This window comes from Gossypium hirsutum, chromosome D02, assembly GCF_007990345.1.
Source record: "Gossypium hirsutum isolate 1008001.06 chromosome D02, Gossypium_hirsutum_v2.1, whole genome shotgun sequence".
NCBI lineage: Eukaryota > Viridiplantae > Streptophyta > Magnoliopsida > Malvales > Malvaceae > Gossypium > Gossypium hirsutum.
Window position 1 is genome coordinate 58,890,194 of NC_053438.1, and position 17,688 is coordinate 58,907,881.

The window sequence follows — 17,688 nt, forward strand, 5'->3', positions numbered from 1 at the left end:
AAACGAAAATACTACAGTTATGGCACTAGATCCAATAATATTGACATGTACCTAAGTAACTAGAGGTCCTATAAGGTATTTTGATTAATATGGGTTGTAGTTATTTAAGTTGGGACCTATTTGGCCACTTTATAACCTTTGACAATGATATTTGATCAAGTAAGCATAAGTTTTGATATTGCAAATAATGAATCATGCATATTTATGTGTGGTACATTGGTTTAGTTATCATTAGGATTTGATAAGGTGTTTTGGATGCCAAATTCATGATTGACAATTAAATGTTAAGATGGTTTTACACATATACAACTAAGTAATTAAAGTGAAATATTAAGTCTTGATGTGATGATATATTGGTATAACTTGAAGTATGTTTTAATCACTTAGTGATTTTTGGTGATAACATTTAGCTATGTAAATATAAGTTTTGGTTTTTGTGCATGGTTGATTAAATATGTCATTATATGAGGTATTAGTTGGGATGATATCAGGTTTTAATGATAAGTGTTTGAATGTCAAGTTAATGTTTTAAGATAGATTGGTATAATGGTTCATATAAGTATGATTTGGCATCCTTATTGCTTGTAGTTAAAAAAAAATACATTTTTGACATTTTTACCATTTGGTATTGAGACAATGAGGCCATTTTCTCAAAACATCAAGAATAAATTGATCATTCCATGCATTTTTAAGTGATGGTCTTGAGACATCAACTACTAAGTCTCTAGAAATGTGTCCTTTTGTCTCAAGAAAAGTAAACATCGAAACCAAAGGACGAAAGCAGGAGAGCTACGTTTTGAAACTAGTCTCGAGAAATAGGGCTTAATGTTTTGAGACATAAATCCCAATGTCTCAAGACATCCAAACATTGAATGTAAGGGTCTGAATAGAGGAAACATGTCTCGAGACATGGTCTTCAATGTCGAGACATGGTTTATACATAATTGTTCGAATTTTTTGTTGTTGCATTCGATGCTTAATTCTTGGATCATATTGTCAATGAATAAGTTAGATAAATTTGACTAAATATTGTATCTTCAATACTTTGACGAATGATTTAGGTTGCATTAGTAATAAAAGACTAGTAGTATTCCATGAATCTTGAATGAAACTACCTTCTACCGATGCTTATATATATAGTTATAAATAACTGACACTCCAAAGTGAGTGCATTGTGGAATGTTAAAAAGGGAACACTCCAATACAAGTGTTAGAAAAATAAATCTAGCAATAGGTCGTCGTTGTATGAGTGTGTGTTGGCGCAATTACGTACTCCCTAGGGGTTTGTTGCACCCCATCATTACTTCTCAGGAACAAGGGTACAGTAATGCAACGATATCCCTTATTTCGTAAAAAAAAACTCATTCATATATATAAATACTTAGTATTGTACAATAAATGTTGTATTGGTAGATAGAATTTAGGATTTGAAGCATGATGCTGGCTTTGATAAAAGTGCAATCTTACTATTTCTGTAACAGCCCAATTTCGACCCTAATCGGATGTAGTGGTTTCGGGACCACAAATCTAAGTCTAAAAAATATTTTAATATTATTTTCTGTGTTTATTATGTGTGAATTTGATTGTGTGAAATTTTCGTGTTTTAATTTCATCGTTTAAGTGTCTGATTTAATAAAAGGGCTTAAACGCGTAAAATAAAAAATTTAAGGGTTAAATCTAAAAGCACCTAAATGTTGTTGTCTTTTTAATTGGGAGGATTTATGATGCAATAAGACCAAAAGTTAGATAGTGGGTGGCATTTGACAAGATTAACCTATATCTATATGTTATACATAATAATTATTAAAAGGTTAAAATAGTAATAGGATAAATATTAATATTATAATAAAAATAAGTCATGAAAAGATGAATATGCTCATCTTTGCTTGCCGAATATTGAAAAAAAGAAGAACCAGCCATGGCTTCTTAAGTTTTGGCGCTTTTTTAGCTTGGTTAAGGTATGTTTTGGTTTCGTTTTCGATGATTTTTACATTTTTGTGATCGTTGCTTCGTGTTCTATCTAGCCCATGCTTTAATTTTAGAATTTGATGGTGATTTTGAGATATGCCATTGATGAATACTTGAACTTAATAATAGTTGAAGATGAAATATGAAAGATATGTGATAGATTATAATGTTTGATTTTGAATTTTGATGAATTTGATTATTTTGGGTTAATTTGTAAGGAAATATTAAATTGAGGGATTAAAAGGTAAAATAAATGACATGCAAGGATCTATGTGAGTCTTGGGAATATTCGGCCAAACTATAGTGTGGTTAATTTGGAATATTTTGTGTTTTGTACAATTTGGACTAAATTGTAAAAATGTTAAATATTAGGGGCAAAATGGTAAATTGCCTTTTTATTTGTTGTTGGACAAAATTGAATGAAATTATGTTTGAATGAGTTCAATTTGAATGTGTTTAGATCAAGAATTAAAGAAATCGGACTTGGATCGGGGGAAGACTAAAGTCGTTGAGTAATTGTTCCATTTTGACTATCGTTGTCTGAGGTAAGTTTATAAGCAAATAGATGTTGTAAATTTTAAATAAATATTAATTATATATGCTAGAATGAAATATGCAAAATATATATATAAATATATGTGATAGCCGAATGTGTATATGTTTGAGAAGCAGAGATAAATGTGAATGCAATTTGTTGATATTTAGCACTGAGTGTGCGAGTATGAAGTAGCTACGGCTATCTGATTAGCACTAAGTGTGCGAACTAAATGATGAGGTTGAATATCGAGCACTAAGTGTGCGAAACTAAATAATGATGTTAAATAACGAGCACTAAGTGTGTGAAATTGAGATCAATTTAGTTAAGTGAGAGAAGAGCACCAATGGTGCAATTTTATTAATGCTTCGATAAATTATTTAGTACAAATTGTACTGATCCGATGAATGATAAATGTGACATATATGTATATGTTGGTATAAACATGTAATATTTAATTAATATATGCTATCAAAGTTAGTGATTACGTCAATTGGGATACAAAAGTATATGATGTAAATGAAAGTATGTATGCGTGTGAAAAGCCTATATGTATTCGGCCAAAAGGTAAGTGTATGAAAGGTCAAAATTATGTTTTATATGCAGTTATATATGAATGAGTACATTCGGCAAAGAATGGGTATATGATTTGAAAGTGAAAAATAATAACTATGTTATTATTTATAGGTATATTCGGCCAAGTTGAAATTGGTTCATAGTTGCATAATTGATATTTAAATTTTGCAAGCTCGAATATGTACATATGAATATGATTGCATTATTCAGTTTTGTTATTGAATTATTAACGTCATTAAATTGTTTAATTGCTTATGACTTACTAAGCTGTGATAGCTTATTGTGTATATGTGTGTTCCTCGGTTTTATAGATTTTGGAAGCTAATTAAATGCTCAGGGATCATCAGCGAAATCAATCACACTATCGTTCGATTATCGGTATCTATAAAAGTTAAATTTTTGAACATATGGCATGTATTGGCTAGTACTTGTTTTGGTTGAATTTTGAAATTTTTTATATATGTATGTATAGCCATTCGAATATGGCTTGTTGATGATATTAATTATGATGTGAATAGGCCAAGTATTTAGCTTATTTTGAAGGTAAGTTTTAAGATATATCTTAGGTGATATGTGTATATAATTTGCTTTATGATTGACTTAAAAATGTTGTTTAATTTGGTGTGTATTTGGCATGATACTTAGATTCAATTTTGGGACTATGTTTCATGGTTTATTAGGAGGTTATAATGTTTTAATGGCTTGAAAATAATTGAATGAATTATTAGAATTTGTTTGGTTGTGTATTAGATAATTTGTTATTAATGAAGTTTCTTTGGTTATTTGTAAGATGAAATTGTATAAATATATATATACAATACACTTAAGGACATGAAGAATTTATATGTGGTTTGTGATGCTGTGTGTATATGGCCAAATTAATGTGGTTTATTTTTGGTCAAGTGATTGATTAAGGGATGATGGAAGTGGAAATAATCTTGGATAATATATATATGTAAAGTTTAAGATTTGTTCACTTGGATAAATTGGATATATGATTTGTGAAGATGTTTTGATTATGGAGTATTAGTAATGATAATGATAGTGATTTTCGGGCATGTAATAGCTTAAATTGTAAATATAAATGTTGGGTTAATTTTATTGTGATTCGGCAATAATGTTTTAATAGGTTGTTAATTGATTAGTTATATATATGATTTTACAATGTGTAATAATCATAAATTGATTTGGTATTTGTACATATGAATTAAAATTATTTGAATTGATCTCATGATTATATTATAACATGTTGTATTGGTTATGCAATTAGTTAATAAGTGATTCAAATAAAGGTTTATATTCGGCTTGTAATAAGTTTTAGAAATAATTTAGACCTATGACGTCATTGGTTCTGATTTGAAATGATAATCTGTTTGAACTTTGTTATAACTGGTAATGCCCCGTAACCCTATTTCGGCGACGATTACTGGTTAGGGGTGTTACATTTGATTAGTATCAGAGCTACGGTTTAGTCGGTTCTAGGACTAACGTAGCGCGTTTGAGTATACCTATACATGCCATAATATATACTGCGATAGTGTGATGATTCTTGACATTAAAAAAATGTGTTTTTATATAGTAAATGGATCCTGATCCTGATCGAGCCGTAGCTGATGATGTTGAGAGTATAGCACCTGCTCCTGTGTAAGGGACAGTGCCGGTTGATTCTCGACCGACTTCGAGTACCCAAGAGGGTGAGGCTAAACAAGCCTTTTATCAAATGATGAATGATTGGTTTACTCAGTATATCCAGACTAATCCGGCTGTACAACAACCCCTACCCCAGACTAATCCACCTCCGATACCTGTGGTGCCTCAAGTACTTGATCCGATGAGATTTCATAGGCCCATTGTCGATAAAATTAGAAAATATGGGGCTTAAGATTTTAGGGCCACAGTTGATGACAATGCTAAGCGGGCTAAATTTTGGCTCGACAATACTATCCGTGTGTTCAATGAATTATCGTGTACACCCGATGAGTGCTTGAAATGTGCTATATCATTACTTCGAGACACTGCATATCACTGGTGGAATACACTGGTTTCATTTGTTCCGAAAGAATGGGTCACTTGGGAATTCTTTCAGATAGAGTTTCGTAAGAAATACATCTGCCAGAGATTTATCGATCAGAGACGCAAGGAATTCCTCAGACTTAAACAGGGTCCTATGACCGTAATAGAATATGAGCGGGAGTTCGTAAGACTTAGCCGATATGCTCGAGAGTGTGTTTCATCTGAAGCAATAATTGGAAAACGATTCGTCGAGGGCTTAAATGAAGACATTAAACTACTGGTTGGAATTCTTGATTTGACCAAGTTTGTGGTTTTAGTTGAAAGAGCTTGTAAAGCGGAAGAACTCAGCAAAGAAAAGAAGAAAGCAGATTCTGAAGCTAGAGACAAGAGAAAAAGATCTATGAGTAAACCGTATCAGTCTTCATCAAAAAGACTTAGAGATGCACCCAGTCGTTCAAATGCTTCAGTTGGGTATGCAAATAGAGGACGTGTGAAACAATATTCTAACTCCAAGCCACAAATTACACAAGAATCAAGTGTTGGCAGTGTCAGAAATAATAAACCTGAGTGTCAACAGTGTGGAAGACAACATGTATGTGAATGTTAGGGGAAGTATAGCAATAGAGTTTATTACAGATGTGGATCGCGGGATCATTTCATTTGGGATTGTCCGGAATCAGTTGAGGAAGATAATGTTCAGAGTGTGAGGACGAGTAGTGCTGCAGCTAGAGGTAGACCACCCAGAAACATGGGAGCTAGGAGTGGTACCCAGAAAGGGGCTACGAACACAGCAGTTCGGTCTAAGGCTTGCGCACCTGCGAGAGCATATGCTATTCGCGCACGTCAGGAGGCTTCATCTCCAGATGTTATTACTGGTATATTCACTCTCTATGATACTAGTGTAATTGCATTAATTGATCCTGGTTTGACTCATTCATATGTGTGTGAAACTTTTGTATCCAGTAAGACTCTACCTGTTAAGTCTACTGAGTTTATGATTAGAGTATCAAACCCCTTAGGCCGATGTGTTCTGGTTGACAAAGTTTGTAAGAATTGTCTGTTGATGATTCAAAACTCGTATTTCCCAGCTAATTTGATGTTGTTACCATTTGACGAGTTCGATATAATTCTGGGTATGGATTGGTAGACCTTGCACGATGCTATTGTAAACTGCAAAAGAAAGACTATTGATTTACGGTGCCAGAATGATGAGATCATTCGAATTGAATCTAGCAATCTAAATGGTTTACCGGCAGTAATATCCTCGATGTTAGCTTAAAAGTACGTGAGAAAGGGTTGCGAAGCTTACTTTGCATATGTACTGGATAGTAAAGTGAATGGAAAGAAGATTGAATCCGTACCAGTTGTGTGTGAGTATTCGGATGTGTTTCTCGAAGAATTGTCAGGTTTGCCACCTATTCGAGAGGTAGAGTTTGGTATTGAGTTAGTACCGGGGACGACTCCGATTTCGATAGCTCCGTACCATATGGCACCGACTGAATTAAAAGAGTTGAAAGCACAGTTGCAAGAGTTGACAGATAGAGGTTTCGCACGACCGAGTTTCTCTCCTTGGGAAGCACCAGTGTTGTTTGTGAAAAGTAAAGACGGAACGATGAGAATGTGCATTGATTACCGGCAGCTCAATAAGGTGACTATAAAGAATAGATATCCGTTGCCACGTATTGACAACTTGTTTGATCAGTTAAAAGGGGCTTTAGTGTTCTCGAAGATAGATCTGAGATTGGGTTACTATCAGTTGCGAGTTAAAGACTCTGATGTGCCAAAGACAGCTTCCCAAACGAGGTACGGACATTACGAGTTCCTGGTTATGCCTTTCGGACTTACTAATGCACCTACTGTTTTCATGGATTTGATGAATCGAATCTTTAAACAGTATCTGGATCAGTTTGTAGTAGTATTCATAGATGACATTTTGATCTACTCTCGTGATGAAACCGAGCATGCCAAACATTTGAGACTTGTGTTACAAACTTTGCGAGATAAACAGTTGTATGCAAAGTTCAGTAAATGTGAGTTCTGGTTACTTGAAGTTAGTTTTTTGGGCCATGTCGTATCAGCATCGGGTATTCGGGTTGATCCGAGTAAGATTTCAGCTATACTTGATTGGAAACCTCCGAGAAATATCTCTGAAATTCGAGGCTTTCTGGGGCTCGCTGGTTACTATAGACGGTTTGTGAAAGGATTCTCTATGATTGCAACCCCGATGACGAAGCTATTGCAGAAAGATGTTAAATTCGAGTGGTCAAAGAAGTGCCAGAAAAGTTTCGACCAGTTGAAAGCCTTGTTGACCGAAGCTCCTGTATTAGTTCAGCCAGAATCAATTAAAGAGTTCGTTATTTATAGCGATGCATCTTTAAATGGTTTGGGATGTGTTTTGATGCAGGAAGGCAAAGTTGTAGCCTATGCCTCGAGACAGTTAAAGCCACACAAAAAGAACTATCCGACATACGATCTAGAGTTGGCCGCTATTGTGTTGGCGTTGAAAATATGGCGCCACTATCTGTTTGGTGAAAAATGTCATGTTTATTCCGATCACAAAAGCCTGAAGCGTTTGATGACCCAGAAAGATCTGAATTTGAGACAGCGCCGATGGTTAGAATTGCTAAAAGATTACGAGCTTGTGATCGATTATCATTCGGGAAAGGCTAATATTGTTGCCGATGCTCTAAGCCGAAAATTACTATTTACTTTGCATGCAATGAATGTGCATATAGCTATGTCAAATGATGGTGCAATAGTAGCTGAATTAAAAGCAAGATCATTATTTATCACACAAATTTGCGAGGCTCAGAAAGCCGATAATGATTTGAAAGCAAAGAGGGCTCAATGTGATTCGAATGTTGACTTGGAATTTCAAATTGATGCTGAGGGATGTCTACGGTTTAGAAACTGAATATGTGTTCCAAGAAATACAGAGTTGATTCAGATGATTTTAAACGAAGCTCATAACGGTCGGTTATCTATTCATCCGGGTAGCACAAAGATGTACAATGATCTGAAACAGTTCTACGGGTGGCACGGTATGAAAAGAGACATTTCTGAATTTGTTCTGAAATGTTTAGTTTGTCAGCAAGTAAAAGCCGAGCATCAAGTACCTTCTGGATTACTTCAACCGACCATGGTACCAGAGTGGAAATGGGACAGAGTCATGATGAATTTTGTGTCTGGTTTACCGCTAAAACCGAGTAAGAAAGATGCGATCTGGGTTATCATGGATAGATTGACTAAATCAGCTCACTTTATCCCAGTCTGTACGGATTATTCGCTCGATAAACTTACTGAATTGTATGTTTCTCAAATTGTAAGTTTGTATGGTGTGCTTATTTCTATTGTTTCGGGTAGAGATTAGAGGTTTACATCGCGGTTTTAGAAGAAACTGCAAGATACATTAGGTACCAAATTACATTTTAGCACTGCTTTCCATCCTCAGACAGATGGTCAGTCAGAGCGAATTATTCAGATACTTGAGGATTTGTTGAGATGTTGCATTCTCGAGTTCGAAGGTTCGTGGGAACGATACCTGCCTTTGATTGAATTCGCGTATAATAATAGTTTCAAATCGAGTATCAAAATGGCACCTTATGAGGCTTTGTATGGTCGTAAATGTTGAACACTTTTGTATTGGACTGAGCTCGGTGAAAATAAGTTACACGGGGTCGATTTGATCAAAAAGACTGAACAGAAAGTGAAAGTGATTCGTGATAGTCTGAAAGTTGCGTCAGATCGTCAGAAATCGTACGCAGATTTAAAACGTAAAGATATTGAGTTTCAGATCAGAGATAAAGTGTTTTTGAAAGTTTCGCCGTGGAAGAGTGTACTCAGATTTGGAGGTAAAGGAAAATTGAGTCCGAGATTTATTGTGCCGTATGAAATTATAGAGCGTATAGGACCGGTTGCTTATAGATTGTTGTTACCACCTGAGCTGGACAAGATTCACAATGTATTCCATGTTTCGATGCTCCGTAGATACCGATCCGATCTTTCACATGTGGTTAGTCCGACAGAGATTGAGATTAAGCCTGATATGACATATGATGAATGATCGATTCGCATTCTGGCTCGTGAGGTTAAAGAATTACGAAATAAGAAAATCCCGTTAGTTAAAGTACTGTGGCATAAGCATGGAGTTGAGGAAGAAACTTGAGAGCTTGAGGATGCAATGAAAGAGCGTTATACAAACCTATTCACCGGTAAAATTTTTAGGGATGAAAAATCCCTAAGGGGGGAAAGTTGTAACAACCCAATTTCGACCCTAATCGGACGTAGTGGTTTTGGGACCACAAATCTAAGTCTAAAAAATATTTTAATATTATTTTCTGTGTTTATTATGTGTGAAATTGATTGTGTGAAAGTTTCGTGTTTTAATTTTATCGTTTCAGTGTCCGATTTAATAAAAGGGCTTAAACGCGTAAAATAAAAAATTTAAGGGTTAAATCTAAAAGCGCCTAAATGTGGTTGTCTTTTTAATTTGGAGGATTTATGATGTAATAAGACCAAAAGTTAGATAGTGGGTGGCATTTGACAAGGTTAACCTATATATATGTTATACATAATTATTATTAAAAGGTTAAAATGGTAATAAGGTAAATATTAACATTATAATAAAAATAAGTCATGAAAAGATGAATATGCTCATCTTTGTTAGTCGAATATTGAAAAAAGAAGAACCATCCTTGGCTTCTTAAGTTTCAGCACTTTTTTAGCTTGGTTAAGGTATGTTTCGGTTTCGGTTTTTGATGATTTTTACATTTTTGTGATCGTTGCTTCGTGTTCTATCTAGCCCATGCTTTAATTTTAGAATTTGATGGTGATTTTGAGATATGCCATTGATGAATACTTGAACTTAATAATAGTTGAAGATGAAATATGAAATATATGTGATAGATTATAATGTTTGATTTTGAATTTTTGATGAATTTGATTATTTTGGGTTAATTTGTAAGGCAATATTAAATTGAGGGATTAAAAGGTGAAATAAATGACATGCAAGGATCTATGTGAGTCTTGGGAATATTCGGCCAAACTATAGTGTGGTTAATTTGGAATATTTTGTGTTTTGTACAATTTGGACTAAATTGTAAAAATGTTAAATATTAGGGGCAAAATGGTAAATTGCCTTTTTATTTGTTGTTGGACAAAATTGAATGAAATTATGTTTGAATGAGTTCAATTTGAATGTGTTTAGATCAAGAATTAAAGAAATCAGACTTGGATCGGGGGAAGACTAAAGTCGTTGAGCAATCGTTCCATTTAGACTATCGTTGTCTGAGGTAAGTTTTAAGCAAATAGACGTTGTAAATTTTAAATAATTATTAATTATATATGTTGAAATGAAATATGCAAAAAATATATATAAATATATGTGATAGCCGAATGTGTATATGTTTGAGAAGCAGAGATAAATGTGAATGCAATTTGTTGATATTTAGCACTTAGTGTGCGAGTATGAAGTAGCTACGGCTATCTGATTAGCACTAAGTGTGCGAACTAAATGATGAGGTTGAATATCGAGCACTAAGTGTGCGAAACTAAATAATGATGTTAAATAATGGGCACTAAGTGTGCGGAACCGAGATCAATTTAGTTAAGTGAGAGAAGAGCACCAATGGTGCAATTTTATTAATGCTTCGATAAATTATTTAGTACAAATTGTACTGATCCGATGAATGATAAATGTGACATATATGTCTATGTTGGTATAAGTATGTAATATTCAATTAATATATGCTATCAAAGTTAGTGATTATGTCAATTGGGATACAAAAGTATATGATGTAAATGAAAGTATGTATGCGTGTGAAAAGCCTATATATATTCGGCCAAAAGGTAAGTGTCTGAAAGGTCAAAATTATGTTTTATATGCAGTTATATATGAATGAGTACATTCGGCAAAGAATGGGTATATGATTTGAAAGTGAAAAATAATAACTATGTTATTATTTATAGGTATATCCGGCCAAGTTGAAATTGGTTCATAGTTACATAATTGATATTTAAATTTTGCAAGCTCGAATATGCACATATGAATATGATTGCATTATTCGGTTTTGTTATTGAATTATTAACGTCATTAAATTGTTTAATTGCTTATGACTTACTAAGCTGTGATAGCTTATTGTGTATATGTGTTTTCCTCGGTTTTATAGATTTTGGAAGCTAATTACAGGGTCGGGGATCATCAGCGAAATCAATCACACTATCGTTCGATTATCGGTATCTATAAAAGTTAAATTTTTGAACATATGGCATGTATAGGCTAGTACTTGTTTTGGTTGAATTTTGAAATTTTTTATATATGTATATATAGCCATTCAAATATGGCTTGTTGATGATATTAATTATGATGTGAATAGGCCAAGTATTTAGGTTATTTTGAAAGTAAGTTTTAAGATATATCTTAGGTGATATGTGTATATAATTTTCATTATGAATGACTTAAAAATGTTGTTTAATTTGGTGTGTATTCGGCATGATACTTAGATTCAATTTTGGGACTATGTTTCATGGTTTATTAGGAGGTTATAATGTTTTAATGGCTTGAAAATAATTGAATGAATTATTAGAATTTGTTTGGTTGTATATTAGATAGATTGTTATTAATGAAGTTTCTTTGGTTATTTGTAAGATGAAATGGTATAAATATATATATACAATACAGTTAAGGACATGAAGAATTTATATGTGGTTTGTGATGCCGTGTGTATATGACCAAATTAATGTGGTTTATTTTTGGTCAAGTGATTGATTAAGTGATGATGGAAGTGGAAATAATCTTGGATAATATATATATGTAAAGTTTAAGATTTGTTCACTTGGATAAATTGGATATATGATTTGTGAAGATGATTTGATTATGGAGTATTAGTAATGATAATGATAGTGATTTTTGGACATTTAATAGCTTAAATTGTAAATATAAATGTTGGGTTAATTTTATTGTGATTCGGCAATAATGTTTTAATAGGTTGTTAATTTATTAGTTATATATATGATTTTACAATGTGTAATAATCATAAGTGGATTTGGTATTTGTACATATGAATTAAGATGATTTGAATTGATTTCATTATTATATTATAACATGTTGTTTTGGTTATGCAATTAGTTAATAAGTGATTCAAATAAAGGTTTATATTCGGCTTGTAATAAGTTTTAGTAATAATTTAGACCTATGATGTCATTGGTTCTGATTTGAAATGATAATCTGTATGAACTTTGTTATAACTGGTAATGCCCCGTAACCCTATTTCGGCGACGATTATGGGTTAGGGGTGTTACAATTTCATGCTTTTGTATTGTCGATGCAATATTCTTTCATCTAAATGTGACTCATTCGTTAGGATTTTAGGTGGTTCAAGTCGCTAAAATGTTCATTTTCCTTACGTAGTAATGTTTTGCTGCCTTGCTGGCTTTTATTTTACTTGATGACAAGTAAAAATTCAAGTTTGGGGGTGTGATTGTAGTAGAAAGAACATATGTTTTCTCCCTACTTATTGTTTAAATTGTTCCCATTTAGTTACCCTTAGCATACATTTTAGCATGTTCAGTTTACTAAATTGCATTTTATAACTCAGTGACCTAGCCTATTTTATCTTTAATTTTGCTATCTTTCTACACTAATGTCGCTGCATGAGTTAATTCCATATTGTGTCCAGAATTGTCGCCGTAGTTGGTAGATATCCGCAATGTCATTGCATGAGTTAATTCCAGATTGCATCCAGAATTATCATTGCAGTTGACAGCTATTTAATAAGAACCAACCATGAGTGAGCTGTCTAGTCTATTGTAACTACCCTGTACGAACAAGGACAGAAGAATTCTGAGGGAAGGACACCGGTACTGTTTAGGAAAACATAAAAGGATAACGTAAGAAGAATGAAAAAAAAGAATTTTTGCTGGATCACCATTTTCTTACCCTATTTTGAAGCTTGTGGCCATGACATATTGAGCCTCCTTTGGGTGAGCCAATGTGAAGACTGATGCAGATCAACTCCTGACGAGGAGATCTAAGTGCAGAACAAGGGGAAATGGATAGATTCAATCGAGTAGCCTAGGAACAGTATTCTCCATTTGATTCTTTCTCATTTCTTGAAAACGCTGGTGATTACTCCATATTTTCTACTGTATGGAAGTACAATGAATGTTTTGTTAAATGTTATCTTATTAAATCTTATTTTTTGTTTAATATTGGGGGTTTGAATGTTCTCAACACGAAAGTGTTATTACAGTCACTAACTCTGGAAGGTGCAGTGATAGTTTGAGCTAATAAGCATTTTAGCGGAAGTTGAGTAAGGACTAAAGGAATTTAATCCACTTGTTCTTAATAGTTCTATATTGCCATCATTGGAAGGTGAGGCTAATGTGCGTGGTTAAGTCCCAGATTAAACAAAAGAGTGGCATTTGGTAAGATATACATTAATTTTATTGCATCAACAGTCACCTATCTTTTATACCGTGTGAGTACTTAGTATACTGCTAAATATTCATGTTGGGGATCCCAGTTTATTCATAGCATACTTTATCTTATTTTTTTGAGTTATTGCTTCGACAGCTATACTCACAATTTACCTCGTTTCTATCTAGTTATTGCACCGACATTAATAGACAAAAGACAACCATCCTTGTGGGATCAATATCCGACTGACTCACATCTGTCTATTATACTTGCATCGACAGTGTATGCTTGAACATTATTGCTGTGACTTTTACAGCCGATCAGTACTCCAAGGATCATACCCAAGAAAGGAATTATCTATACATTTATGAAAAGAAGTAACATGTAGAAAATAATGACAAAGGAAAACCTAATCTTTAAACTCTACCAAATCTAAGCATGAGTGATTAGCTCGCTTCAGTGATCATAACTAATTCTTATTTTGGGTTTCTACTCAATCAACTAGTCGTTACCCTAGTAGGATCTCTCGATCTTCCACTAAACTAATAGTTGATAAGAACTAATTATCTCCCGACCTCACTGTCCAGACCGGATTGGGGTAAGGGATTCACGGATAGACAATATTAATTTTGGGTTAATTCTCACCTAAATGACTTCCTAGGGTTGTCAGGCCTAGGGTTTAAGTTCTTCCTATCCCAAAAAGTTGGTCCACTAAGAAAACCCTACATAGTAATTAATTAATCACAGTTTCACTCACTAATCTCCTTTAAGAGGATTAGTTCCTTATGGATTTCATAAACATATTAAACTTGATAAAATATGTAGACATTAAGAACAAATTAATAATACGAGTTAAAGAGAAATCTTGATTGTATTCAATAGATGAAACATAGAATCCACAAAGAGTTTGGTCGAATCCACAAATCAAGTTTGCTGATGAACATGAATGAAAATAACTGAAAAGAAAACATAAGTCTAAAAAGAACTGAAAATTGAAACTAAATTACAAAGAAAATTCTAACCTTTGAAATCCGTCCTAAGCAAGTGTCTAAAAATTCTATTTATAGAGTTAGGGTTAGCCTTCATCCTTAGCCCTAGGTCAGTTGATGTTTTTATGTAAAATACATTGTACGGATCAAAATGCCCTCGGCCCAAAATTCTTTTTTCTGCAACATTGGTGTCGAAATATTCAGTGCCTGTGTTACGACATCGAAGGTAGTTTGCTTCAACTTTAGGGGTGTGTTACGATATTCATTGGCTATGCCATGACACTAAAGGCAGTCTTGGAATTCTTGTATTTTGCTCCCTATGTTGTGACATTGGACTCCAGTGTTGTAACATGATGACCAACCTTGAGCTCTTATGCCTTTGAATGGTGTCTTGCACACTCACTAAGTACGTCAGCCTTCTTTTAGGCCTCATTCAGCCCCGAAGGTCATAGAAGAACTAAAACTACGCTTTTTATTGAATTAAAACTAAATTGGAAAAACTACTTAAAACATAATATAATTGCTCATATTCGAGTTCCTTAAGTATGAAAACTAGTTTAATCTGCAACAACAAATTATGACTCCTAAATGCTATTTGTAGCCATCCCCATCTAGTATAAATAAGGCCCCTCATTTCCTTTGAAAATCATCCAATTCAGTCATCCATTCTTCATTCTTTCCTCTCCATTTACTTTATCTTTTCTCTCATTTCCATTCTTTGTTTCTTCCCTCTTGAAAAAGAAATTTGCACGGCCCTTAGAGCAACCTTATTCGGCTATATTCAGAGTATATTGGCTTAGTGGTGACGACAAGAAAGAAGAACAAAAGAAGGAACAAGTAGTTTGTGCCTCGGGGATCTTCCAAAATCAGTTAAAGTTTCTTCTTCTGTTTTGATATTTTATTTTTGTTCAATTCATAAACATGATTACAACTAAGTGTTTTGTTCTCAATAAGAACATGATTTCTTAATTCTATTGGTGTTAGAATAATATGATTTCCATGGTTAAGTTATTTTCTGTTAAAGGTGTTTGTGTTTTCAATCGATTTACTCATGCAAGTAAAATCACGACTATGTTTCTTATGCATTTATGGATGTAAAGAAGTGATTGAATTAATTAATTAATCTAAACAAGTTTTTAATTAATTGACAAAATACTTGTATGGTGTAAGTTTAATCATTTAGGGATTAAATTTGTAATAATACCAAAACTATTATTACCTTACATAACCTCGTAATATGTTTTATTTATGAGATTATATGTTTATTAAACATAGAAATATGCTAGATAGAATTAGTAATTAAATATATTTAACATCTTTACCCCATTTAATGAAGGTTAGTAAATGATTGATTTGTCACGGAATCTCTGTAACGTCTTTTAATAGTGTTGAAATAACTATGAGCTAGGAAAGAAAATTATTCTAACACAAGCATGCTAATTGTGATAACTTTTCAAAACTTGCATATTTTTCTATGTTTATTTTAATTTACATGCTTAGGTAATTTGTAGTTAATTAAATTAGTTAATCTACTCTTATTTGTTTGCTCCACATTTTAAACTATATTAGTTTTCCACGACCAATTTGTTTAAGTTTTAATTTTTCACAAAGAATTGCTTAATAGTCCTTGGAGAGAAAATACTCTATACTTATCACATTATTACTTTTCAACGATTGTGTACACTTGCACATTTTTTTCGTTCCAATTTTTTGGCGCTGTTGTTGGGGACTATTTTTAAAGACATTATTTGTGAAATTAATACTTTTGGAAGTTGGTTTAAATTTTCTATTGAATTTTAATTTAGGTGTTTATGAGTATTGACCATATCATTGACTTACACCTAATAGATCCTGAAATCGAAAGAACATTTGGACAAAGGAGAAGACAAGCAGCCTAAAGGCAGATCGAAAAAAATGAATATTGAGAATCAAAATCAAGATCAAGGAAATAGAGCTTGAAATGCTCAAGATTCGATCCTCGTTGCTGATGATAGGGATCAAGCCTTAAGGCAGTATGCCGTGCCACTTTTTAATGAACTTAATCTGGGTATTGTTAGACCCAAGGTCGAGGCATTACAATTCAAGTTGAAGCCTGCTATGTTCTAGATACTTCAGAGAGTGAACCAATTCAGTGAGATGGCCACTGTGGATCTTTTCCTTCACCATTGATTGTTTATGAAGGTGAGTGACTCCTTCAAGCTAGCCGAAGTTACCAAAGATGCATTAAGGCTAAATTTGTTCCCATACTCACTAAGGGACAGAGCAAAAGCTTGGCTAAATTCATTGTCACCTAGTTCAATTTATACACGACAACAATTGGAAGAACGCTTCATAATGAAGTACTTTCCACCTAGCAATAATGATAAGTTGTGAAACAAGATCACTACCTTCCAGCAAATGGACAATGAATCCTTGTATGAGGCAAGTGAGAGCTTTAAAGAATTATTATGAAAATTTCCTTATCACAGAATTTCCCATTGCATCCAACTGGAGACATTGTACAATGGTCTCAACGCACATACGATGATGGTAGTAGATGCTTTTGCAAATGGTGTTATTCTTCTAAGACGTATAATGAATCTTATGAGATTATTGAGAGAATTGCTAGTAATAATTACTTGTGGCAGACCAACCGAATAGCTTCAGGTTCACGAGTAGTAGGAGTACATGAAGTGGACTCCTTCACTTCACTTGCAGCTTAGGTATCTTCGATATCTTGAACGGTTAAGAGTTTACTACTAATGGGTTTAATAATATTGCAGCCCAGCCACCAAGTCTATTGTGGAAATGGGCACTTGTTTAAAAATTTCCCATTAAACCCACAATCCATTTATTACATGGGAAGTCAAAACCAGAACAGCGGTGGGTAGGGATCACATTCCAACTTTTATAACCCAACATAGTGAAACCACTCGAACTGTTCCTGGAGTAATAAAAGAGTTGGACCTAATAACACATATATGCAACAACCGCCAACATTTAACCTAGCAAGTTTAAAAACCACCACAAATCGAACCTTCCAATAGTTTGGAAAACTTGTTGAAGGTGTACATGGGGAAGAATGACGCCACTTTAAGAAATTTAGAGAATCAAGTGGGTCAACTAGCCACTGAACTTTGAAATAAACCACAAGGTGCTTTTCCCGGTGACATGGAGAACCCAAGAAAGTCGGGCAAGGAGCATTGCAAAGC

The 17,688-nt window shown here is 33.7% G+C and overlaps 1 non-coding gene across 1 annotated transcript; it reads right to left on the reverse strand.

Moving 5' to 3' along the window:
- Positions 1–16,862: 16,862 nt before the first annotated feature.
- Positions 16,863–16,969, reverse strand: LOC121215175 (small nucleolar RNA R71). The gene has a single exon (XR_005910904.1). It is a non-coding gene; the product is annotated as a small nucleolar RNA R71 (small nucleolar RNA).
- Positions 16,970–17,688: the final 719 nt, after the last annotated feature.